This window comes from Pleurodeles waltl, chromosome 11 (genome assembly GCF_031143425.1).
Source record: "Pleurodeles waltl isolate 20211129_DDA chromosome 11, aPleWal1.hap1.20221129, whole genome shotgun sequence".
Taxonomy (NCBI): Eukaryota; Metazoa; Chordata; class Amphibia; order Caudata; family Salamandridae; genus Pleurodeles; species Pleurodeles waltl.
The window spans coordinates 426,976,728-427,004,044 of NC_090450.1; the positions used below are offsets into that span (position 1 = coordinate 426,976,728).

At 46.7% G+C, this 27,317-nt stretch overlaps 1 long non-coding RNA gene across 3 annotated transcripts in view; it reads left to right on the forward strand.

Annotated features, from left to right (window-relative positions):
- The window catches only part of LOC138266628 (uncharacterized), a 137,451-nt gene that overhangs the window by 74,397 nt on the left and 35,737 nt on the right, over nt 1–27,317 (forward strand). For all 3 annotated transcript variants that reach the window (XR_011199583.1, XR_011199585.1, XR_011199584.1), the window contains exons 2-3: nt 14,042–14,098; nt 14,355–14,547. This is a non-coding gene — a long non-coding RNA (uncharacterized lncRNA). The remainder of the gene's footprint in view (nt 1–14,041; nt 14,099–14,354; nt 14,548–27,317) is intronic.

Consider the following 27,317-nt stretch of genomic DNA (forward strand, 5'->3'; position numbering starts at 1 on the left):
TGGTTTCACAGCTGTGTTTTTGTTCAGCTTTGCACGCAATAAAACTTATTGAAGCACAGAGCACAAATATTTATATTTGAGGACAAACATGCTTTTTCCGGAAAATGATAACCTATGTTTGGGAGAACTGTGCTTACTATTCAGTGGCAGAACACCTGTATTTGCATATTTTAAGAAAACTTTAAGCTAATATTTTGTGCCAAATATGTGCATTTCCAAAAATATATTTCTGTGATTACCACTACTTGTATTTGAGACACTTGCAAGTAAGATTAGTGGATCCCCTGTAATGTCTGGACATGTACGCAGTCCTTAAACTGCTCAATAGACCTGATGTACGATCATTTAAAATCTGTCTGCTGCTGTTTTCTGCCTGGGATCTACCACTAGTGCCAGGATTTTTGTTTTGTGGGGGGAGCAACCACTCTGGGCATGGGCAAGTAATTTTCCCAAGAAAAAAAAAATATTGCTCTACTCCTTTGGGGAGGGGAATTTTTGAGAATCAACAATAACTCTTGGAGAAAGAAAGCACAATAGGTGCTAGGAATTTTGTTTTTGGGGCGAAGTGCTACCTGGCCACGGACAAGTTCTCTTCCCTCTCCCCACAAACTTCATATACATGCTTATCTTTCTTCCCCATGGGGTAGCAATTGGTGGCTTACCAGCAATATTCCTCCTTCATGGGAGCAGAAAGGGCACTGGTCATCAGAGAATTTAGAAAAAAATAGTGTGAGGGCAGCCTATGCAAGTTTTGGTCCTTGCCTTCTCCTCAGAGCAAACCCAGCAGTCATTCCGCACCACAGGAGGCAGATTGGGGGGTTACCTTCAATCAAGCCACCCATGTGATCTAACCAGTTTTAAAGTGCTTGCGCTTTCATAGTGCAGGGTACATGCTATTTAAAAAAGTAGGAAATATTTGCTTAAGTTTTACACTTCTTAACAGTGAAAACCCCCTAAAGTTGTTTTCACTTTGGAAAGTTTATCTCTCCTACAGTCTAACACTAGGTGACCTTAATACATTCAATATGTTAGACCTTCAGTTTGGAAACATATAGAGAAACACTTCTTCCACTCATCTGAATCATAATTTAAAATCCTCTTTAATGGTAAAGTCATGTTTTAAGTTACCATTCTCAAAATGCCACTTTTGGAAAGTTGTAATTTTCCTGCCTAAACCAAATGTGCCATTCTGCCCGTGTCCAGGGTCACATGACTTTGAATGGATCTCCTGTTGTGCTTTGTGTATTGCTTACAGACATGGGGACAACAGGGGTCTGGATAAAGAGGGAAAGGGACTTCCTGACAGGATGGCTGGGGATCAGTTATACCCTGCCCTGATTACACTTCAAAAGACCCTGCCTGCAGCACTCACAATGGAACCTGACACTAGGCCTCCACTTACCTTTAAAACGCTTGAAAGTTTTGAGGGAAACTCCAGGGAAGGGAAGGAACTGGTCAGAACTAGTTTGGGAATAGACCAGGGATTGCCCTCCCCATACACACAAAACAATGGACACTGGGTATAAGAATAGCACTCTCAGAAACTCTCATCAGAACCGTCCTGGACCTGTTGAAGATTCAGAAGAAAGATGAACCTACTGTCTGAAGAAGGAAGACTGGACCTGCTTGCCTTGAACCCAGGATTCACAGACGTGACCCTAAGGGTTAGTTGACTGATCAATCTGTTTCATCTAGAGGGACATATCAGAGGCCTCCCTACAACTCCTCAACTAACCAGCACCAGCAGGACTTGCCTGAGCCCTGCTGCTGGCCTCTGCTGGAGTGAGTCCTGATGTCAAGCTATGCCCCACATGTCCTGGATGCTTGATTGGCATCAGAGTGTACACCTCCTGCTTCAAATCTAGAAAGCTTACACTCCAGGTGAAATTTCAGACGTTTGTGGCTCTTTGCGACTGCGAGTGGACTCCTCACACCAGCAACCTTTTTCACATCTCCCACTAACAAAACTTTTCGATGGAGACCTCCTCTTCACGCCAAACAACATCCGCCCAACTCCTGCGAAAATATCCAGCAACAACCATTCCTCGCTCTGATATTGACCTTTTCGCGCCAGCAATAGTTATCAGCTCACCATTTCCGACATTAACCTGCTCTTCACTCCATAAAAAGACCACTTGCATCTCCAGCCAATGCACAGCTTCAGTGATGACTGCTTGTGAGAAAGTAGCCTCTTTCTAGTATGATTCCCCCCACTTTTGGCCTGTTTGTGAGTGTGTGTCAGTGTGTTTTCACTGTGTCACTGGGATCCTGCTGGCCAGAACCCCAGTGCTCATAGTGAAAACCCTATATGTCAGTGTGTTTTGCCTGTCTCACTGGGATCCTGCTAGCCAGGACCCCAGTGCTCATTGTTTGTGGCCTAATATGTGTGTTGTCAGTAGTGCTAAACTGTGTCACTGAGGCTCTGCTAACCAGAATCTCAGTGCTTATGCTCTCTCTGATTTTAAATGTGTCACTATAGGCTAGAGCCTTCATTTACCAATTTCAATTAGCACAGTGGATCCCCTTTATATGTCCCTAATATATGGTACATAGGTACCCAGGGCATTGGGGTTCGAGGAGATCCTTATGGGCTGCAGCATTTCTTTTGCCACCCACAAGCAGCTCAGACAAACCCTTTCACAGGACTGCCACTGCAGCCTGCGTGAAATAGTGCACACATTATTTCACAGCCATTTTCACTGCACTTAAGTAACTTATAAGTCACCTATATGTCTAACCTTCATTTAATGAAGGCTAGGTGCAAAGTTACTACGTATACATATAAGAGCACCCTTGCACTAGCAAAGGTGGCCCCACATAGTTCAGGGCCAATTCCCGGGACTTTGAGAGTGCGGGGATGCCATTACAATCGTGCACTACATATAGGTCAATGCCTACATGTAGCTTCACAATGGTAACTCTGAAAATGGGCAACTTAAGGTGTCTAAGATCATGGAAGTGTCCCCTCATTCCCAATCAGGTATTGGGAAGCCAATTCCATGCATCCTGGGGGCTCCACTATGGACCCCCAGTACTGCCAAATCAGCTCTCAGGTTTGCACTGCAGCTACAGCTGATGCCACCTCACAGACAGGGTTCTGCCCTCCAGGGGACTGAGCAGCTCAGTCCCAGGAAGGCAGAACAAAGCATTTTGTTTGGGAGCAGGGTGTTATACCCTCTCCCTTTGGAAATAGATGTTACAGGCTGGGGGGGGGGGGGGGGTAGCCTCTGGAAATGATTTGAAGGGCACAGATGATGCCATTCTTGCATAAGTCAGTCTACACCGGTTCAAGGACCCCCAGTCCCTGCTCTGGCATGAAACTGGACAAAGGAAAGGGGAGTGACCACTCCCCTGCCCATTACCACCCCAGGGGTGGTGCCCAGAGCTCCTCAAGTGTGTCCCAGACTTCAGCCATCTTGTTTTCCAAGAAATAGGGACACTCTGGAGGCCTCTGAGTGGCAGTGCCAGCAGGTGACGTCAGAGACCCCTCCTTATAGGTCCATACCTGATAAGGTAGCCAATCCCCCTCTCACAGCTATTCAGGGTCTCTCCCTTGGGTTCTTTTCAGATTCTACTTGCAAGTTTCCAGCAGGAAGCCTCTGCAACTTCTTCTTCATCCTCTGAGCTCGGATCAACCGCAGACTGCTCCAGGAACCGCTGTAACAGCAGCAAAGTATCCAGAAGGGCTACTTTTACGCTGGAACTTCAGCTACAACCAGCAACAGCTTCCATTATGTGCACGCTCTGGTGACTCCCTGTCTTCACCCTGCACCAGAAGGACTGAAGAAATCTCCTGCGCCTTCTAAGTCGACAACCGGTTCTCTTGGACTCCTCTCCTGGCGACGAGCATGCTCCTTGGAACAAAGAGGGTGGACCCCATCAACACAGACTGTCCTGAGGTCCTACTGTCCCAATTTGGAGGTGGTAAGACCTTGCCTTCCCCGAGAACGACAGTACCCCTTTGCACTGCGTCTTCTTCACCTCTTGAGGCCTCTGTGCACTATTTGCAAAATTCCTTCATGCACAGCCTGGCCCAGGTCCTCAGCACTCTATCCTGCAATGCTCAACTCGCTGAGTTGTTCTCCGGTGGCGTGAAACCTTCCTTTGTAGTGCTTCACCAACCACATTTTGCACCTCCTTTGTCCCCTTGCCCTGGGACTCCCAGGGGTGCTATCTGGTATTCTTCTGAGGGCTGTCTAAAGTGCTGAGAGCCCCCTCGTCCTCCTCACACAGAGTGAGGCCCCCAGGTCCCTCCTGGGTCCAGATAGCGACAACTTAATGCAAAATGTGACTTTGCTGGAACCAAGGCTTGTTGAAGGAATCCAGTGCCAAAACTCACCTGCATCCAACTTCTCTTTGTGGGAGATCCAGTGCACCATGCAGGAACCTGCTGACATCTTCCTTGGGTGACTTTCTGCAGTCTTCGTCCAACCGGGGACTCTTCTTTTGCACCCTCTTCTGGGTTGGCAGGGGTTCCTGTCTTTCCTGGAACTTCTTTCGACTTCTGGACTTGGTCTCCTTCCCTTGCAGGTCTTCAGGTCCAGGAATCCACTATTTGTTGTTTTCAGTCTTGCTTGTTTCTTGCATTAACTCTAATCATGACTAATGTGTCCTAAGGAAACTTGCAGTACTTTACTCCTGCTTTTTTGGGCTCTGGGGTGGGATAATTTATTTACCTTTACTGTATTCTTACTCTCCCAGCGATTCTGCACACACTACACTTGTGTAGGGGGGGATTCGTGATTTGCATTCCACTTTCTTAGTATATAGTTTGTGTTGCCCCTAGACCTATTTTTTCCAATTGCATTCTATAGCATTTCCTATTGTTTGCACTATCCTATATCTAATTACTTACCTTATTTTCGTGTCTAGTGTATATATTGTGTATAATACTTACCTCCAGAAGGAGTATTGCCTCTAAGATTTTTTTGGTACTGTGTCACCCAAATAAACTACCTTTATTTTTTGGTAACACTGAGTATTGTCTTTACTTGTGTATAAGTACTGTGTAACTATAAGTGGTGTTGCAGGAGCTTTGCATGTCTCCTAGTTCAGCCTAAGCAGCTCTGCTATAGCTACCTCTCTCAGCCTAAGCTGCTAGAATACTATTACATTTCACTAATAAGGGATAACTGGACCTGGTGTAAGGTGTAAGTTCCCAAGGTACCCACTACAAACCAGGTCAGCCTCCTACACTGCTCTTTGTGCTGACATTGACCTCCTCGCAAGCCCCACCATGGCGGAGCTCGAGCTGAGGTTCCTCGCATGGACCTGGGCTTTGAGAAGGTAAACTCTTCACTAGAGCAAACATGGCCTCTATCTCACACTTGCTCCATAGTGGTCTGCCGGAACTTGTGACTTTGCCCCAGCCAAGCGCAACCAGATAACTGCGAGTGGTGCTTTTTGCTTCTTTCTGTTATTTTTACCTGAAACTATAAAAAGTCATAATTACAAAACTACTGATTGGAGATACTTGTTTTGGTGTCATAAAATGTTACTCTACTTTTCTAAATTGGATGCAATTTTTCTTGTGTTGTGTTTTCACTTTATTGCTGTTTGAGTGCTGCATAAATACTTTATACATTATTATATTTTATACATTGCCTCTTAGTTAAGCATAATTATTTTTGTTCCAAGCTACCAGAGGGTTAAGCACAGGTTTATTTAGTGACTTTTGTGGTCCACCCTGACAAGGAATATGTTTTTTATCTGAGTTGGTCCTCCACCTCCAACAACTGATTACAAAGTTTCTTGCATACAAATATTCCATTTAATGGCAAAGTTGAATTTGAGAAAATATACATTATAAAAGGTATATTTTGCCTGCCTGAAACCTATGAGGTCTTTCAGTGCCTTCAACTGTCACCTAACAGCTGTTATCTTCCCTGTGGGAAAGTGGGAACTCCTTCCAGTAGCAAACAATAGGATGACCTGAATGAGCGGAGATGACCCATCTGAACCTGATAGAATATGCAGCGGACGCTGTGAGTATTCTCTTTTACATTAAAGTGACAATTACTGCTTGAGTACCACATCCTGCCTGACAGGTCTGCTAGGATTTTTCATATGACACTTGGGGCACACTTCAAAGAGGTGTCCCATGTTATAGGCAAATGTTAGCTAGCACTTAGGCAAGGCAATTATTTTGTCCTCTCAGTAAATTAGGCCCTAATCACAGTGGGACTCTCTTTGACATTACAGTGTCACAGCCTGTTTCACAGGTTTGTTGGGTCTAAATAGAATCTTTTGGGCCCACTACAAAGAAGGGAGCCGATATGATGAATCACATAGGTGGTAATTACAACCCTGGCGGTCGGTGTTAAAGCGGCGCTAAGACCGCCAACAGGCCGGCGGATAAAAAAATTGAATCACGTGGCGGAAACCGCCAACATAGACAGCCACTTTAACACTCCGACCGGTACAAACAAACAGCATGGCGGTCACCACCAACAGACAGGCAGAAGACAATGTACCGCCCACAGTATCACAACCTAGCAATCCGCCACCCGCCACCTTTTCCGGGGCGGATTCACCGCAAACAAAATCACGGCGGAAACAGGACTTCGAAGGGAAAACGCTCACCTCTACACACCCCAACGAGGAATCCGGACGCCATGGAACCCAAGCTCCAGATCCTGCCAGCCCTTATCTTCTTGCTCCTCTACCAGGAGCATGAACACCGGGAACGAAGACCACAGTGAGTACTGCACCTACGACACAGGGGAGGGGGGAGGGAAAAAACAGGGACACACACGCAACACCCCCACCCCCACCCTCACCCACTACAACACACACACTAATGCAGCATGATACATTACAGTTACACCCCCCAAACCCCCTGGAAGAATGCAAAGACACAAGCACATGAGTGTAACCATTGTAATATATTAAAACCCAGTACGCAAAAATATATATACACTATAAACAAATATATACACCAAGAATAGTAGTCCAGGTAGTGCTCCATTGAAGTCCGTGGAACACTGGGCCCACACGGCATGGGCGAGGCCCACACTCAATACCCGATCAAAACGGAGAGAACACTGCAGGGGCATCAGATAGCAATAAAACAGGCACCTCAGAGGGAAGGGAAAGGGGGGGTACCTCAGCTGGTTGAGTGCACGATGCCAAATCCATGAGTGGGCCAAATGCCCACTGTTCAATCCTGGGGGGTGCAAACCACAGTCTCTCAAGTCTCTACAGTGGGTGGGTTGCCCACTGTTCAATTCTGGGGAGTGCAAAGCCACAGTCTCACAAGTCTCCACAGTGGGTGGTTTGCCCACTGTTCAATCCTGGGGAGTGCAAAGCACAGTCTCTCAAGTCTCTACAGTGGGTGGTTTGCCCACTTTTCAATCCTGAGGACTGCAAAGCCACAGTCTCTCAAGTAGATGTCATTCTCCACTGGTTCTGGAGGGGGCCTTGTGCCCAGAGTGCTTCATCCTGCCAAGGACTGAGGTAGTGGATGTCATTCTCCACTGGATCTGGAGGGGGCCTTGTGCCCAGAGTACTTCACCCTGCTAAGGACTGAGGGAGTGGATGTATCTCTCCACTGGTTCTGGAGGGGGCCTTGTGCCCAGAGTGCTTCATCCTCCTCATGACGGACTCAGTAGCGTCAGTGCCCTTGGCGCTCATGGGCCAGCGGTGCTTGTTGCAGCAGTGTCCTGTTCAGCGGTGCTTGTGGCGGCGGTATCCTTGGCAGCGGTCCTTGTGGCGGTGGGGTCCTTGGCAGTGACTCAGCTGCTGACTGTCCTGTCTGGCCCAGCGGGGCTGGTGCTGGCGGTTCTTTGTGGCCCAGCGGGGCTGGTGCTGGCGGTCCTTTATGTGCTGGCGGTCCTTTATGGCCCAGCGGGTCTGGTGCTGGCGGTCCTGTCCTGGGCAACTGGGCTGTTGCTGGCGGCCCTGTCCTGGGCAGCTGGGCTGGTGCTGGTGGTGGCCTCCTGGGCAGCGGGGATGATGGCGGTGGCCTCCTGGGCAGCGGGGATGATGGCGGTGGCATCCTGGGCAGTGGGGCTGGCAGTGGCCTCCTGGGCAGCGGGGATGATGGCTGTCTTCTCCGCCGTGCTGCTCTTCCCAAACTTGCTGAGTCTCTTGTGTCCCTTCCCCACCTTGGAAGGTGTTGCAGCTGGCTCCACACTCCCACCTGTACCCCGGGGAGCGGCTTTGGTGGCTGGAGTCTTCCCCCTCTCCTGCCGGACACTGGCCAACTTTTGATGCTTGACAGGTGTGGGACTGTCCCTGCTGTGGCTCCGTGCCACACTGGCTGCCCTGCTGCCCGGTGCACTCCAGTTTCCGGTGACTACAGGAGGACAGAGTGGAGGCAGTGGATGTTGGTGTGTCTGCATGTGTGTGATGCTTGCGTGAGTGCCTGTGGGATGTGTGGTGCTTATGTTTGCCTGAGCTTCCCTTGTGTGTTGATGTGTGTGCATGCTGGTCTGAAGGTGTGCTTGGGATAGGCTGAGGTAGAGGGGATTGGGTCTCGGTGGTGGAAGTTGGAGGGGGGAGGCTAGAGACAGGGACAATAGCTGCCATCAGTGCTGAGGCCAGAGTCTGAAAAGCTCACTGAAGGGCTGCCTGACCAGAATGGTACACCCTGTTGGAGGGGGGAGTCTAGAGACAGGGACAATAGCTGCCATCAGTGCTAAGGCCAGAGTCTGAAAAGCACGCTGAAGGGCTGCCTGACCAGAATGCTACACCCTGGATGGCATTCAAAATGGTAGACTGCCCAACAGTGAGGGACCTGAGGAGGTCAATGGCCTCCTCACTGAGGGCAGCAGGGGTGACTGGGGCAGGGCCTGAGGTGCCTGGGGCGAAGGTGATGCCCACCCTCCTGGGTGAGCGGGCACGAGGCAAAGGCTGAGGGGCTGCTGGGAGGGCAGTGCTGGTAGGGGGGTGGCGGCTGTACCTGTAGATGAGGGGGCAAAGATGTTGCCGCCACCACAAGGGAGCTCCCATCAGAGGACGAGTCTGTATCACTGGTCTCAGCTCCTGTCCCCGCCGTGGAGCTCCCCTCGCCCTCCGTCCCACGGGTGAATTCCGAGTCCGTAGTCTCGCCCTCCAGGGCCATGTGGGATGCAGCTCCCTCCTGCTCCGGTGCCACTGCTCCTCCGCCTGATGATGCTAATGCACACAAGAACAGGGAGACCACAAAAAGGGGGGGAACGACAAAAGAAAGACATGTTGAGTGCATGCATTACTGCTAGCGTTGGCGGACACGACAGACACAGAAGCCCCCTGCACTACGCTGCACACTTGGGGTCCACTATTCAATCCCAGGGACATGGCCTACAAGGATATGGCCAACATCTGCACACATGGATGTCACAGGAGCCTGACTAGGTGTACTTGGAACTGTACACAGGTGGGGTGCCACAGGGTCTGCCAGAACAAGGAAACCTAACTAGCACACTCGCCCTGGCCTAGGGAAACCCACAGCCCACCTCCCCCACCCAGACACCTCCACTGCGCTCAAAATCAGCAGATTGAAAGTGTACTCACCCCCTTGTGGCTGCTGTGATGCCCTCAAGCACCCATCCAACTCCGGGTACACCACCGCCAGGATCCTGAACATCAGGGGGATCATGGTGCGATGGGCACCCCTCCCACGTTGGGAGGCCATCTCCAGCTGGGCCTCCGCCGTCTTCTTGCTCCTGCGGCGAATGTCCTCCCATCTCTTACAGCAGTGGGTGCTCTGTCTGTGAGAGACCCCCAGGGTCTGGACTTTCTTGGTGATGGCACGCCAAATATCCTTCTTCTGGTGGGCGCTGACCTACAGGAATAGCACAGGGGAAAAGGAGAAGATATAACCATCCGCACCGTCACAGTCATTGGCCCCCTTCCCCACCCTTGCCATGTGGCACATGCACTCACCGTCGTTTCATGCACACCTCAATCTCCCCCCCACATCTTTCATCAACCCCACTCCACAGAGGCATAGCACATACAGCATGCTCCCAGTGTACTTGTCTGTTTATCTGTAGGACCGTAGAGTGGCGTGTACTGGGGGAGGACCCCATCCACGAGTTTCTCCAACTCCTCCGATGTGAAGGCAGGGGCCCTTTCTCCAGACGCACGAGCCATTGTCTCTTCCAGACCGAGGTCACAGCAGCACTTGCAGTGTAGGTCCTCTCCTGTCAAAGATCAGGTATTGAGTGATTGAAAAGATAGAAAATGTCAGTCACGTCTGTGGCGGTGCGTACCGTCAGCGCCGGTGTACATCGTCATTGGCTCCTGGGACCCATAGGATCCAATGTTAACCAGTGCAGAATTGCGCCGCGGTCTTCGACCGCCTACCGCAACGGTGTACAACGCCAGTGCAGTTACCTCACATCCCATTGTCCCATGTTACAGGTCAGGCATCTGCCATTTCAGGGGCCCACATGGCTAAATTTTTAACTGCGTCACACATACCTAGGCCTTGCCTCAACACTCATACAGGCCAAATTTCGGTTTATGAATCGTGCTCTGTGTAAGCTGTGTGTACGTACCTCTGAGTTGTTTGACTCTGTGCTCGCTGTTGTCCTTCATAGGCACCATCCGCTGGGATATGTGAGGAGATGACGGCATCCTCCCGTGTACAGATCGCTGGTGGATCTGTCGACAATGGAGGAAAGACATGTGATCATCACCTACAGGCTTGATCGTGCCACAACCCTGGAACTGTGTGCCTAGCTGGAGCCAGACCTGATGTCAGCTATCCGCCATCCCACAGGAATCCCCGTTCTAGTGCAGGTGCTGTCAGTACTCCATTTTCTTGCAAGTGGGTCATTTCAAACAACAGTGGCCATAGCATCAGGGATGTCCCAGCCTATGTTTTCCAACGTGTGTCCAGAGTGTTGTCTGCCCTGCTGAAACACATGCAGAGCTACATCGTTTTCCCTCAGGTGGAATATTTGCCTACAGTGAAAGGTGACTTCTATGCCCTGAGACATATCACCAACATCATAGGTGCCATTGATGGGACACATGTGGCTTTGTACCCCCCCACATGAGTGAACAGGTGTACAGAAACCGGAAGAGTTATTATTCTATGAATGTGAAGATGGTGTGTTTGGCAGACCAACACATCTCCCATGTGAATGCCAAATTTCCTGGCTCAGTGCATGACTCTTACATCCTGCGGAATAGCAGCATCCCTTATGTGATGGGGCAACTCCAGAGGCACCGTGTGTGGCTATTAGGTGAGTATCTGGAAGCAAGTCAGTGGGAGTGGTTGTCTGGGTCTGAGGATATCCCTACAGGTTAGTGTGTGTCTAACAGTTGCCCTCGCCATTTGCAGGTGACTCTGGTTACCCCAACCTGTCATGGCTACTGACCCCAGTGAGGAATCCCAGGGCAAGGGCAGAGGAACGCTACAATGAGGCCCATGGGCGAAGTCGGCGGATTATAGAGAGGACCTTCAGCCTCCTGAAGGCCAGGTTCAGGTGCCTCCATATGACAGGTGGATCCCTGTTCTACTCACCAAAGAAGATGTGCCAGATCATCGTGGCCTGCTGTATGCTTCACAACTTAGCTTTGCGACGACAGGTGCCTTTTCTGCAGGAGGATGGTCCAGATGGCAGTGTTGTGGCAGCTGTGGAGCCTGTGGACAGTGAAGACGAGGAAGCAGAAGAAGAGGACATCGACAACTGGAACTCGGTTATCCTGCAATACTTCCAGTGAGACACAGGTAAGAATACAAACCTGCCTACTACATGTACTTTAACACTACTACCTCTCTACTGTCTGTCGTTTTCACCCAGTGTATGGTCACTGGGTTTTCACTTTCCCTTACGATTTCACAGATATGGGTCCCACTGTGTGACATCTGCTTTGTTTCCTCATGGACTAGAGCTGTGTGACATAGGTATGTTGACATTACAATTGAAAGAGCATTTTGTCCCTGTAATTGCTAATACACTATTTCGAAATCACAGACAGACTCCAGATTGTTTTGTGCTTTAAAGGTGTTTATTTAAGTGCTCAAGATTGGAGGGGGTTGTAAAATGGTGACGGGTGATGGTGGAGGAATGTCAATGGCAGAGTCCAGTCTATTAGTCTCACAGGTGCATTGCCCAAATGGGCATAGGAAGTGGAGCTGGGGCAGTTTGAGGATGGACAGGGTGACAAAGTGCGACAGAAGTATGACATTCAGGGTGGTCTCATTTCTTGCCGTGGATCTTGGCATCGTTCTCTGTCTTTGTTCTGGATCTCAGGGACCGTTTGCGGGGTGGTTCTCCCTCTGCAGGGGGTGGGGTGCTGGTGTGGTGGTCCTGTGGCTGTGCCTCCTGTCCACTAGCGCTGGTTCATCGTCCAGGCTAGTGTCAGGGGCCCCTTGTTGTGCCACAGTGTCCCTCCTGGTGTTGAGGACTTCCTTCAGCACCCCTACGATGGTGCCCAGGGTGGATTTGATGGATCTGAGTTCCTCCCTGAAGCCCAAATACTGTTCCTCCTGCAGGCGCTGGGTCTCCTGAAACTTGGCCAGTACCATATAGCTGTGGCTCTACCCAGACGATTTCCTCCACCATGACCCTGAGCTCCTCCTCAGAGAACCTGAGGTGTCTTTGCCGTGCCATGGGGTGGTGTGGGTGATGTGTGGGGTGTTGTGTGTAGTGATAAGTGGGGTGATATTTAGTGGTGTGTTGTGTGAGGTGCGTGGAAGTAATGTGGGTGATGGTATTGTGTGCCTGTGGATGCTTGGTAGTTGTTTGTAGTGTCTCTCTCTGGCCTTCTCTCAGTAATTTTGTCGTAGGGGTTTGTGGGTGATGTGGGTGTGTGTTTTATATTGTAATGGGTGTGTGGGAGTGGTGTGTGTATGCGTATCAGGTGTGTGTATTTGGAATTGTCCAATGTGGTTGTGTTTTGTAAATGTGTGTGTATTTTGAGCGTGGCGGTGTGTACCGCCAATGGAATACCACAGTTGAAAGACCGCCGCGTGGATTCATGTGTCGTGATAGTGTGGGTGTATTTCTGTTGGCGTGACGGTGGAGGTTTTGTTATCGCCAGTTTATCACTGACCTTTGGTGTGGCAGACTTGTGTGGGTGTCTGAATTTTGGCGGATTTGAGCAGTGGGTCATAATGACCGTGGCGGAATTCCGCTGCCCGGCGGTGTGTTGGCTGTATTCTGCACGGCGGTAAGCGGCTTTTACCGCCAATGTTGTAATGACCCCCTTTGTGTGTCCACTGTCTTGTTGCTGAAAGCTCAGCTTTCATTTTACCAGCCTTCTGTTTCTGAGTTTATTTGGGATGCAAGGACTGCCTAAAAATGTTAGTGTTAGTTGTGAGAGGACACCTGGATTACCATGGTGTACTCCTCACACACACCCAGCTCTCAGAGCCCAGGTTCAATGTGTCCAAAGACTTTGGCCTTCTTACACCATTTGTTAAGATGTCCCCAGGTGTCATGCCAACTCATTAGCTTGTGCCAATCATAAATGTGGTAATTATGGACACTCACTTCAGATCACTCCTGGATCTGTGGAAGGTCAGAAGAGGAGTGAACCTGATGTCTGAGACCTGATAAAAGCCTATTGGGCAGGACCTTCTCTCCTCCTTGTACCTAGGGCAAAGAAGTGGATTCCAAGGGTCATAAGGCTAAGAATATTTGCTGTCTGCCGAATACTAACACTCATTGTTGTCAGCTTGAAATAACAGCACAGATTTGAGCATGTGTTGGACAATTGTTATTTTAACAATGTACTATGAGCATCTTTGTTACAGTTGAGTTTTATGTATAATTTTTGTGATACCAATCATTGCCTATGATAAAAAACACTCAGTGCTTGGCACAATCTAGTTTCAAAACGTGAATCAAAGGTCTGTTATTTCCATGTTCAACTGTCACTGTGATGTAACAGTGATGACACAAATTACATACGAAAGTGAGCTTTAGTATATTAGCCTTGTGCTCTTAGTGTGGTTAAAACACTGAACTGTGTTCTTTCCGATAATAGCACGCTGTGCTGATTAATCCCTGAATATTTGAGATATCTAAATACTTAAGAATTGATTTTCATTCTTTTCACCTGTTATATGTCTATAATTGTGATTGTAATTGTGTTTTAGAAAGTCTCATCAAGACCCAACAAGCAAGACGTAAACTGAATTTCTGGAACACTTTAGGTAGGTCGTTCAGTGGGGCCACATTGACTTTGGAACAAGGTGTGAATACATGTAGATAGTGTATAGGGCTAAACATTGTATCTGGTTGCAAGTTCCATACTGTTTCTTGAAGATCCCTAGAGAAAGGGGAGAGCCATCAAAAGCAGGAAAGGGGACCCTGACAGGTACACCTAGTTTGTGGAAATTGGCGAAGATTAGTTTTAGTATATCGGTTACATGAAAAGTGTTATTTGACTAAATGTTTAATTCATCACAGGAGATATCTGCTCTTCGTCATCGCTAGCTATCCTGATCTTGCCACATGAAGTCCTGACTCCCTGTCATCCATCACCTTTCCCCTGGAAAGCTCAGCTGCTGATCTCAAACAAGGAAGTGGGAGGCATGCAACTTCTAGGTGGAGTTGGCAACAAGTAACTTGGGTCAGCATTGTGTCTCCGTGGGACGAACAGGTTAGTGCTTGACAGCTCCATTGCGGTTAGTGTCAGGTTACACCTAGGTACTGTTCTACTGCAACCATTGACTTTGATTGGCACTTTCTGCATCTTGATGCTAGTTTTACTTAAAAATTTAAAAAAATCATATCTTAGGTTCCCCTTATTGTTTTTTCCTCACTTTGATATAATTTTGTTTATTACATTTCACTTTATTTGTCTAGTTCCTTTTGGGATTTTCATTGATTTGCATTTAGATTTTATTACGGTTTTAGTAATGCATAAATACTTTACATATCACCTCTAAACCTGTCAACTCTGTGCCATAGCTACCTGGGGTTTGAGTTCATATATATTTAGTGACTTTAGCGGTCACTCTGACAAGGTCTGTGATTATTAGTTGAGGGGAGTACTTACCCTTCTCCCTCAACTAATAACACAATTTCTTACAACAACCTTGTGATTTATTCCTTTTCATTTATTCCTAACTTTACATTATTTGTTAATTCAATGGTTAGTTTCTGTATATAAACCATGAAAATTCTACATAAGATGCACCACGCTGAATTTTGCATGTTGTCTACTTTTAGAAAAGTATACGTTTCCCAGTTTGACACATGATTTCTATACCTATTTCCACCACTAACTGCAAGTAGAGAGACACTACAAAATAGTAAAATGCCAAGACTGTCTTAAAGAATATTGGTTTACAACTCTGCTTGTTTCTGGTAGCTGGGAGGAGACTATCCTTACCACATTTTTTGACACCATTTTTAAAAAACAATACACTTTAAAAAAAATCCAAAATGTTCCCATAAATTGGCTATTTTCTGCAGTTCATCAAGGGAATTAATAAACCCTGTAAATTATCAGAGGGGGGGAAAAGGATGCAAATTTTAAATGGGTGCTCATATGAAAAAAGTAATGAAAGTTTAAAGATCAAACACAGGCTCAGCACTGGGAGGATCCCTCTGAAGGGATTAAGGGCTGAATCCACCTGTTTCTTTCCTGGAACAGCTAATGATGCATCAAGGCCAGAGTGGATATATTTGACAGTTTCAGAAATATAGGGTCAGATTTATCATAGTGTTGCGTCGACTTTGCACCACACAAGAGGGTGCAAGGGCAACAGAACACTAAATTCAGATTCATCAAGCCACACAAGGCCGCCTTGCATGGCCCTGCCTGGCTTGATAAATGTGGAGTGACGCAATGTAGTGCAAATCTCTGCCTTGCATTAATCTGCCCTAGGGAGGCATCCCATTGGTGGAGTGCAGGTGTTCCCATGCATCCACCCGAGGATTTTGGCACATTCCCAGATTTACCATTAGTGGTAGACCTGGGACTGCATCAAAATGCTACGCGTCTCAATGCAAGAAGTAACAAGAAGTTTCTTTATTTCCCCTCCTTATCTTTTCTTTCAATGTGTGCTACGTTATGCCCCACACATAGAAGGAGGATAATTCCTCTTAGGATTGTTGTTGTGCGGGAAGGTGTTCCTTCCTGCACAAAAACAATCCTGCCTGCAATGCAGGCACTCTTGCGCCATGAAGCAATAGATAGCCAAAAGTGCGCCAGCACAAGGAAAGGACAGGCATACACCGCAGAATGGTAAATATGATACATTCCTGCCCTTTTCTTTTCACGCAGCGCATGAAGGTGGCTTGCTCCTTTGCACTGCGTGAAAGTATGATAAAACTGGACCACCTGTAGAATGTGATGTTGCATCAGTGACACAACTGGTGCACTGGGGTGAGCGACATGGCTGCTGTCTGCAGGGGTGAGCTACTAGTTTCACCCATGTTGTGGACTCCTGTGATTTAGCCCAGAAGTCACATGTTGATGTCAATAAAAGTAGAGTCCTGATGGGTGGGGTTAGTTAGACCCGATGAGTAATTACAGCACTGCCGTGTGTGACTGTTTATTTGGCCTCGGCCCTGCTGTGTTCAATTATGCCCCTGCCTACACCGCCTTTCGGGTACCACGGACCAGATGTTCCACGTTGGTTGCCAACTGCCGGTATCAGCCAGAAACACAACAAATTAGATCCATGGCACCCGTGTACGGTGGCTGCGTGCTCCATTAGGAGGCACAGTGGTCGTGCCGTGCTGGACATTCACACAGGAGCTGCAAACTGGTGGGAGAAGGAATCAACTGCATTGCAAGGCATGCAATGTGCATGGTGACCTCGCCAGTGGTACAAAGCACACCCCATGTGAGCATGTGAAGACAGCAGCAGGGTGCTCCAATGATCCTACTCACTGTGAAAGTGTGGTGGTAGGTGATACCCCATCCCTATAGCCATAGAGAGCCCCACAAGGGATCAAGGCCATCCACACAGCAGACACTGGCACAGAACACATACTGAGGGTAAGGCAGACCACACTCTGAATCAGCTCAAGGCCCAGGTGACCTACAGCAAGTCCCAGAGAGCAAAGCAGCAATTGGAAGGGTGAACAGCTCTCAATACAGGCGAGACAACAAGTTGCCCCTCTTGAGGACTAAGCCAAGGATAGTCTACCCCACGAACCACACCTGCACAGGCATTAGACTAGGAAGGCTGAAGGGAAGCACAAGCTGGTTACCCTCATTGCTCACACATGACACAGCAATACAAGCATACCACAATGACCAACATCCCTTCCATTGAGCCTTTCCTCATTGAAGGTGCCCCATCTGCACAAGCATGCAGGTGGAAGGACTGAGTGGAACAAGTTGATCTCTATTTTGATGCAATGAAGTTAGAAGACAATAGGAAACAAGCCATGATTCTTCACCTAGGAGGCAGGGCGCTACACTGAATCTCTAAAAAACTCCTTGAAGGGACCCCCAAAATGTGAATGACCCTCGTGGAGGTGCTCAGTTTATACTTTGCACCCAAGGTCAACCAGGACTATGAGTGATTCATTTTCTGGCAAGCCAGGCAACAAGCGGATGAGTCCCTTGACATGTTTCACACAAGGCTGAAAGAGCTAGCAAGCAAGTGTAGTTTCACCGATGAGTGAGAGGAAATTTGTGGCCAAATCACCCAGGGCTGTGAGTCAGCAAAACTGAGGGTGATCATACTGGAAGAATCTGGCAAATCCCTAGCAGATATTCTAGTGATGGGCAGGAACTAAGAGCTGTAGGAAGCTTGTGCCGCTCTCACATGGAGGCAGCCCTCCAAAAGACTGTAAAGATGGAACCAGTCAACACTATCATGTCAACACCTCCCGCAGGAAACCCACAGCAAAGGGGCCGGCACTGAAGTTCTGTGGATATTGTGGCAGCCCCACACATCAACCCACTGACTGCCCAACAAAAGGAAAAAGATGTGCTGCCTGTGGCAAGTACAACTACTTTGCAAAGGTATGCCGCTCAAACAAAAAAAGGCCAACCCAAGCCACAATCGATACAATATGTGACACACCTGAACCCCGCAGTGACATTGGTGTTGATTAAGAAGTCGAACACACAGTCCACTCAGTATTTACCGTGGGGACAGTGACACAAACTCCATGCCACCGCTCGCAATGTCACATACAAGTGGGTATTCACCGAGTACTTGCCATGGTAGAACCAGGAACATCTATTAACCTACTGCCCGCTGAAGCATACCAGAAGTCACGACTGTCACTGCTTCTCCAGAAACCAAGATTAAAGTCTTCACATATGGACAGCACCAACCACAAGTCATTCGTTGGAAGTTCTGCACACCCATCACCCATGGGACTGAGTCTCTCGATTACCTCATACACATCATGGAAGAGGGTCGCGACATGCTGCTGGGGTGTTGCACGGCTAAACCACTAGGGATCATCACTTTTGCCCTAGGAGTCCACCAAGAAGGAGCGCATGTACTTGAGTGAATAGGATGCTTAAAAGGTAAAGAAATAACACTTCACGTTGACCTGCCAGTGCAGCCGATAGCCCTGCGACACTGGAGAATAGAGTTTCACTTGAGGACCCAAGTGGAAAAATAACTTGAAAATTTTGAAGCAGTGAGGATAATAGAAAAGGTGTCAGAACCCGAAAGCTGAAACAACCAGGAGAGGTGCGCATACGTGTGGACATGTGGCTACCTAATGTAGCAATCAAAAAAGAGTGGCACCTCATACCCACTGTTGATGACCTGTTGGAGGAGTTGAGTGGAGCCTGTTGGTTTTTCAAGGTCGACCTCCGTTCTGGATACCACCAGCTCACTCTGGCAGATGAATCACTTATAAATCACCACCTTTTTGACCCATGTAGAACTGCGGCAGTATTTCAGGTTGAACTTTGGCATTTTCAGTGCTGCTGAGGTCTTTCAGAATACCATAGGAAAAATACTCTGTGGTCTTCCTGGTGTGATAAAAGTCAGTGATGACATTTTGATATATGCAAAATCGCTCCAAGACCACAACAAGCAACTACGAGTAGTCCTCCAAAGGATCAAGGACTCTGGACTCACACTTCATCAGAGCAAGTGTAATTTTTTAAAGCAAAGGATCAACTTTGTTGCATAACCTTCACCTTCAAAGGAGTAGCCCCAGACCGCAACAAGATACGGGACATCAAAGAAGCAGTTCCCCCTGCCACAGTGTCAGAACTTCACAGCCTCTTAGGGATGGTGAACTATTGTGGTCGGATCATCCCCACTCTGCCCACCCTAACACAGCCTCTACAAGAAACTCACAAAATCCGCCACTCTTTGGCACGCAGGGGGTGCACAGGAGAAAGCATTTTTAGCCACCAGAGATGCGCTGTCAGCTGACACCACCCTCGTGTCGTATGACCAACAAAAGGAAACCACCATTGTGGTGGAAGCAGGTCTGAAAGGACTAGGGGCAGTTCTGATACAATGGCGGGAGTGCGGAGTCTGGGCGTCAGTAGCATTTGTGAGCTCTCTGGCTCACAGATAGAAAAACAAGTGATTGCTATCCACTGGTTGATGCAGGCGCTTTCATTTGTATGTCTACGAACGGCATTTCGTGGTCACCACTGATCATAAACCCCTCATTCCCCTCTTCCAAGGAACAGCATTGAAGCCACCACTGAGAATATAAAAATGGATGCTGCAATTGCAAGAATATGACTGCCAGGTGGAGTACCGGACCAGCTCCAACAACCCTGCAGACTACCTGTCCAGGCATCCCAAGACGGCGACTCCAGGGGCAGAAGATGAAGCCAATGAGACAGAAGAATATGTCTGATAAGTGGCTGACAGGTCTTGTCCCTTGCAGATTTCAATGGAATAGAAACAAAGAGCCACTGCTAAGGATGTACGCCTGCAGTAGCCATTGGAGGCAGTAAGAAACAATTGATACAACCAGTTCAAAGACAGGTGGGCACAGAAAATGTCAGAGGCATGACACATCATGGAGAGTCTATACCATGTCTGGAGGATGTTTCTTTATTGGGCAGCGGTTCATCATTCTTGATAGCCTTAACGACCAGGTTGTGCAGCTGGCACACGCAGGCCATCACGGGAAGGTCAAGACAAAGAATTGCCTGTGCACAGAAGTGTGGTTTTCCCTCATGGATGAGCAGGTAGAAACCCTTGTAAGATCCTACCCCTGGGTTCAGGCCACTGGTCTCACCCTCGCCCCTGCCTCAGTGATGCCTGAAAGAGGAACGCAGCAAACCTGGGTATGCGCCAACCTAGACTTCGGCAGTCTACCCGATGGATGATGGTCATTGATGACTATTCCAAGTATCCAGAGGTGGAAATCATTGCATCCCAAGGAGCCCATGAATTGCCACTGAAGCTGGAGAAAATCATGGCTACACATGGATTGCTGCAAGAACTGAGAATGGATAGTGGTCTGCCATTTTATGGTGAAGAAGTAGCTGAGTACCTGAAGTCCCTGAACATTGTCCCTTAAAGAATCACCCCTTGCTGGCTGCAAGCCAACGGGGGGGGCAGAGCCGATCATGAGGACTCTGAACAAGGTGATTAGATTTTCTCATGCAAACCAACAACCCTATGACTGGACAATACATGCGTTCCTGCGCAAGTACCGCCAGGTGCCCCATTCCACTACATTCCACTACAGGACAGGCCCCAGAACAACTCGTCATGGGAAGAGTAGAGCAAGACTTTGTCCCATCATTCTATGAAGATCCCAACTCTGGTGGAAAACCAGTGAGTCCTAGCCAAGCGTCACAGTCCAATGCCCATGCCAGCCAACACCGTTGAGCCAAACAGTCCACACTCAAAGTTGCCTTTTGAACGATCCTGATGGGTCATTACCACATCCACAGCACAAAAGTGAACGCCCTGAGGGTTGATGAGGAAGTAATGAGAAACATTTGCATTTTAAAAAGTTCCATGCACCAAGCTACCCCGTCTCAGAACAGATGTTGGGAACAACTAGGACAGAGACGATGTCTCCCTTTCGGACAGCTCTGTAGAGTCAAGGAGTGACGAAGGTGGGGTGGACATCCCCAGTGATAGCCGGGAGGAGCAGGAGCAGAGGACGCCTCCTGTCATGCCTTGAGGTGAGACGAGCACACCTGACACCATCTGAGAAGCAACCCGGTTCCATCCTCTCGATTAAAAGACCATGTGGTATACCCATGAGTCAACCAGACAAGACTACTCTGTATGTGAGCCATTCATTCATTTTGAGTTGGTGTAATCATTCCAAAGTAAGGGAGGGATGTGATGTCACGCCAGTGACACACCCGGGGTGTGGGGGTGAGCGACATGGCTGCTTTCCGCAGGGGTGGGCTATTAGTGTTACCCATGTTGTGGATTCCTGTGGTTTAGCCCGGGAGTCATGTGTGAATGTTAAAAATAATTGAGTGCTGAAGGGTGGGGTTAGTTAGACTCTTCGTAATGACGAGTAATTACAGCACTGCCATGTATGCATTTGTTCATTGGGCCTCTGCCCAGCTGCGTGCAATTGTGCCCTGCCTACACCACATTCAGCCTACCGCGGGCCCAGATACTTTGTGCTGGTTCCCGGCCACTGGTGTCAGCCGGCTACACAATATCGGGCAGCTCAGTTTCACTTCCTTTCAAGGACTACATTGCTTGACATGAACCTTATTTTCTTATATTTTATGTGACTTTGTTCATTCAAACAATTTAACATCATTTTATAGTCCAATAAAATAGCAGCTACAGCTTTAATTGCCTATACATTTTCCTAAATATTTTATTGTTTTGTGCAGTGCCCACCTAACATTGCAGGTTTCATAGTGCTTTACAACACACAGAATCATTTTTAGATCTAATATGTGTAGGGCATCTGGCTTCTGACTTGCTGTCCTTTGATAAAATGTGGACATGTTAGGGCCAGCTACTAAAATGTGGGATGTGAGAGAAGTTATAATTTTTTAGAACCTTGAAAATGTTGAAGTCTGCAAAGTTATAAAAACATATAAGGAGGTACAGCTGTAGCAGGGAATTGTTCCTGCTGTAGCAAAGCTCATACATTGCAGCAGGTGTGTTATGACCCCTCACTGGCAGTCCCATATTGTCAGTTCTAGGCTCCACACTGGCCATGTCTGTTTCAGCTTCCCCATCGAAAACCTCCACCACCTGAGCTCCATCCTGCCATTTCCACCACCAAAACTGCATTCCCCACTGCCACTGTGCACACTTTCCAGTTGTGCTCCCCTCACTTCCCTACCTGGCAGAGAGAGGTTGCATTGTCTGCCTTTGGCATTTCATGCCACATGATGTACCACCCACAGGACACCTTGCAGCAGGAAATCTGGTACACAAGCTGACCTGGATTGTTTGGCTACCCCTCCTGTGAAGCAAATGTTTCCCTACCAAACAAGGTCAAACCCCTTCCAATCCCCCGAACAAAAAATGATGTTTCTCTTAGCGGTATAGGTTACTAAGAACAAGAAAGGGATGTTGGATTTAGGGCTAAGGCAGATGTTGCAGCACTCCTGATAATCTTGAAAGAGTGCAGATGAAGAATGTGCTAAGAAAAGGTCCTTGAACTGTTTTCTTCTGGCAACATATACTATTTTTTCAAAGACGGGCTACAAGGTCTCAGAGGACCTTTTCTGACAAAGAAGCTGTAATGTTTATTTTACTTGGGCACTTGCGTTTTATCTTATTAGAATTTGACTAAAAGATGAGGAACATTTGTACCATGAACCTAGTGATATCATCAGCAGTGTTAACGAGTGTGTGAAAGGCTCGGTCTTCACCATGACATGGGTTTGCTTACACCAGCAGCATGATACATTTTGCCACTTAACTCTAAAGTGTGATGGAGACAAAGATTTTAGTTGGATCAGATCAAGATATATAACATTGTGATGTGTTTGTGATGCATGTAAGAATAACATTGTTGATTGCTTATTTCTCTATTTTAATGTTTTCCATTTTTCATTTACAATGAATACAATTTCAGACCCAAAAATTGCTGGTTTTTACAAGAGGCAAGTCCTGTATAGCATTCACATACAGTGCCATTTACCTTCCATTAAACATATTGTCGCCTACTTATAGTGATGCTACCACACATATACCATTTGCAGTGGAACTGTTTGTATGATATTTTTTATTAATTCTGTGACATGGAAAGGAAAACAGTTAATTGCCAAAAAGAAGCATCCCCTATTATCACCTAGAAAATGCTGTATGTAGAATTAGAAGTTAAAATGTGTAAAAATTGTGATGCAGTGCTGATAACTGCTATGCCTTTTTTTTATCCGAAAATGCTAAAGTAGAAGGTAAAGCTCATATTAAATGTTATTCCTACAATTGGAGTTTGTCTTGTGGTTTAGCACTGTTCAAAATGAACACTTTTGTGTTTATCTTTTAATGTTGTTGCCTGGGATATTGTTGGAATCTGTCCATGCAGATTCTTGGTGCAAACTCAAGTACAAGCTGCAGTTGCCCACATGGACCTTTAGTCAGGGGCTGAGGTATAACATCAACAAAGCAACAATGCATCAATACCAGTTCAGCACATATGGCCACACAAGGATGACAGAGGCTAGTAGATGTGCAAACCGTTGAGGTTTATAAGCAGATTAGTGAAGTTTCATACTCAAATCATTCAGATTAATCATAGATTATTAGGTAAACATTGATGGTCAGTATAATTCAAAGTGATTTAAATATAGTAAATAGAAAGACAAACTGTTTAAAGTTTTCATATGCAAATCTAGTCATTTTTATTTTCCCCTGATGGAAAATGTCCTAATTATAACCTAGGAAATTAAAAGAATGGGGGAAATTGAGCAGAAGGTTTTTGCAGTTATGGCCTCTAAAAGGCAGAATCAAATGAATATTTAGTCAGTTAAATGAGAAAAGATATGATCAGGAGTCTAACCTTGTGAGCAGGAGTAAAGGCAAGTAACAAGCCTCCAGAGTGTGGAAAGGGGCATCTTTTCTAAAGCAAGTGGAAAGCATATCTAGACCTAACTAGATCAGCACTGCACAACTAAAACATACAATTCTGTACAATCTGCAACACTGACCACAGTTTCCAAGGCGTGGGGACTAATCAAGATCCATTGTTTCCAGATATTATGGCTTTGCCCTTCTTTCTAGTGATCAAACAATTGGAAGATTTCAGCTTTAAAAGACATCTCGTACTACGATGGTACATCATGTTTAGCTTGTTAAAGGCACAGGTGTGGAAATTCACTATTCAGTCTCTTATAGAAACCAAAACACTTGCAACAATTTTAATTAATTCTAACTACTCTAGCTTGGCTTCTAAAACAAGAGAAAGGGATGACAGAATCATAGCAGGCGAAATACATTTTGAATGTTAGCATGAATTGTTAAACTGAGGCCTACATTAACAATGGCTAACATAACTTGAACACACTTTAGTTATGGTCAACGTAACATGAGAATCACATTTTGAGTATATATATATATATATGTTATGCAAATTAGTATATGTTACGCAACCCACAAAAAATAGTGACAGAGCGTCACTCATTCTATTCTCTGATGAGTCGTGGTCATCACACAAAACAGTTGGATGTCCCATTGTGACTGATTTTTCAAATGCCAGTTGTTGACTTCTTCTGTGTATGTCTAGACTCCACTGCAACCCTCAACTTGTCATACAGATGACTCTGTGTTAGAAATTGGGTTTATGGGTGACCGAGGTATGCACCTTGATCAAGCAGGAACCACAGTCCTAGTCAGGGTAAGTCATAAGCACACTCCAAATTAGCTTACCTTCTGGTAGCGTGGCACAAAGCAGTCAAGCTTAACTTGAGAGTCAATGTGTAAAGTATTTGTGCAACACTTTAAACAGTAAAACAGTGAAACATCACACAAAACGATTCCTCACCTGGTTAGAAAAATAGAACTTCATTTAGTAAATAAAACAAGGCCAAAAAAACAAAACTCCAATAAGTAGAACTTGAGATATGATTTTTTAAATAATAAACTGTACAATAGCGCTTAGAAACAAGAAGCGCAAACCGGGGCTATCCGGTTGCTCCAGACCCGGACAATGTCAACAGTTCAGGTCGACCACAAAGGAGCTCTGGCTGGCTAGAGGGACCCCGTTGGGCCCTCTGAACAAAAGTACTGGTTGCGTTAACATCAAAGATGCAGGGAGCAGGCTAAAGAGATGCATCGGTGTTGATCGTCACAGTGGAGGTGATGAGTCAATCTTTCCCACGCAGTACTGACGATGTGTTGATTTTCTTCATGCAACAGCGGTGATACATCGGGCCTGAGATGCGGCGGTTCTGAAGTCGATGCCTCAAGATTGATCTGCGCTGGAGAGATGCGCTAAATTCTGACCCATGCAAGGGGGGCCGATGCATCAGTTCTGAACCTCACCAAACGGGCGATGTGCCGGTTCTGATTCAAGCAGCAGTGGCGATGCATCATTTCAGCTGCAGCAGACACCTTACTGAGCATCTTGTGTCATCAATGGCACCAATGGGTCATTGATGTGTTGGACCAGGACTGAATTGCAAGACAAATGCAAGGTCTCCAGATTCTTTTGCATTCCTTGACTGAAGATTGAGGGGCTTTCTGTGTAACCCTGTGGGACTCATCACCATGCCAGAACCTTATTTTTCAATCGGAAGGCAATAAAGAACTTACTGTCCCTAATTCAGAGGAATGGAAAAGAATGCTTGGCACAGGTGGATGACCATGGGTGACCTAGCATTTCAGGAGATTTGGAAGAGTATCACAGCAGGATTCGATACCGAGGGACAAAATGAGAAAACACTGTTATTGACCTTTCGCAGGTCCTGCACTATTCTCCACTTTTTATTTGGTTTCTGCAAACCCAATTGCAAGGACTACTCGTATCTCTTTTAAGATGCCTTGCTCTAACATGAAATCAATAATAGGGGTAATTCCAGCCTTGGGCCCGGGGGAAAAGTTGTATTGGGGTGTTTGGGATACACTGCATTCTGCTTGATTGATATTCTCACAAATTCAACAAATTTGATCAGCCCAGTATCTTTGCCGGGATAATCCCCGACTTCCTCCTTCATAGAGTCCTTTAGTCTGCGTACGTCTTCCGTCTTCAAAATCAGTGGAGCAATCCAGAGGCTTTTGTGTGCTCAGTTTAAAGTCTGAATCCTCACTGTATTTCTGAAGCTTGACACCATTCGATATATAATAGATCACACAATTTAACTTTTATAGGAGATCCCTGCCCAGTAGATTGCCTCAACTCAAATCACATAACACAGACTGATTGTCTTCTTCAAAGGGACCTATCTTCACAGGAAGTTTAGCCAAAACAGTATTCACAATCTGATTATTGGGGAAGAGTATAACTTTGACTTGTTTTCTCAAGAGGAGGTAGGTTTGGCACTTCTACAGTTCTTACAGTGGAGCAGACAGCACTTGATTCAATAAGAAAAGATACGGGTGGCCATTCACCTCTTCATCTACATATGGGCCACAGTGGATCATCTCAAAGACTACGAGAAGCATGCAGCCTCCCTATCCTCTGAGGCACCATCAGTGAGATTGAGCAGAACCTAGATCTCCAAAACTGTTGAAGACACAGAATTGTTGGAAACTGTCAGGGCTCATGCAAGTGGATTGCTGGACGTGGGAGTTTGGGGTTGCATTAAACTTTGGATCATTTACATTCAGCAGTATCAGTAGGGTTTGGGGCATATGAGCATGCTGAGGTCTTTACATGTGCATGTTTTGTATCAGCATCACTTTCATATTTGGAATCTGACCATCAATTTACATTGTATTAGTATTTAACCTACATTCCCACCTCCAGTGGTCTACCTTCTTACAATAATGACACTGAGTAGTCTTTTTCAACATTGCAATGTCCATCTTTGAATTTGGATCCTCTGACATTCCTTGTCCCCTACCATGAGGTATACCATCCCCTTTCTGCATCATCTGACCACTGCCATAATACCAACTCCCTGCATTCCTGCCCCACCAATAGGACCATAACCTGGGTTTGGCACTCACAGGCCAGTCTGAAATCCTTTTTGTGATAACCTTGTTTGAGTCAGCATAAATTTCTCCTTGATCCTCTTCTTTCTCGCTTCCAAATCATCACTGCAACACTTTGCATAAGGCAAAATTTCATACAAAGGCTTTGACTGCCAACAAATCACAGTCTGCTGAATATGCAAGCTAATCTTTAGGTGCAAACCAAGAATGAACTAAAACACAAAATTAAAGAGATTTCATCTTTCAGGATTTTTGATGCCATTATGTTGATGAAATGCCTGCATCAACCTCTCATAATAGGCATGCACAGACTCCTCAGACTCTGGGGTAGTCCTTGCTATTTTCAACCAATCAATCTCTTTCTGTGGAACTTTATTTTTTTAAATGTTAATCACCTGATTCTATTTATCCATAACAGTAGGAGAAGGGG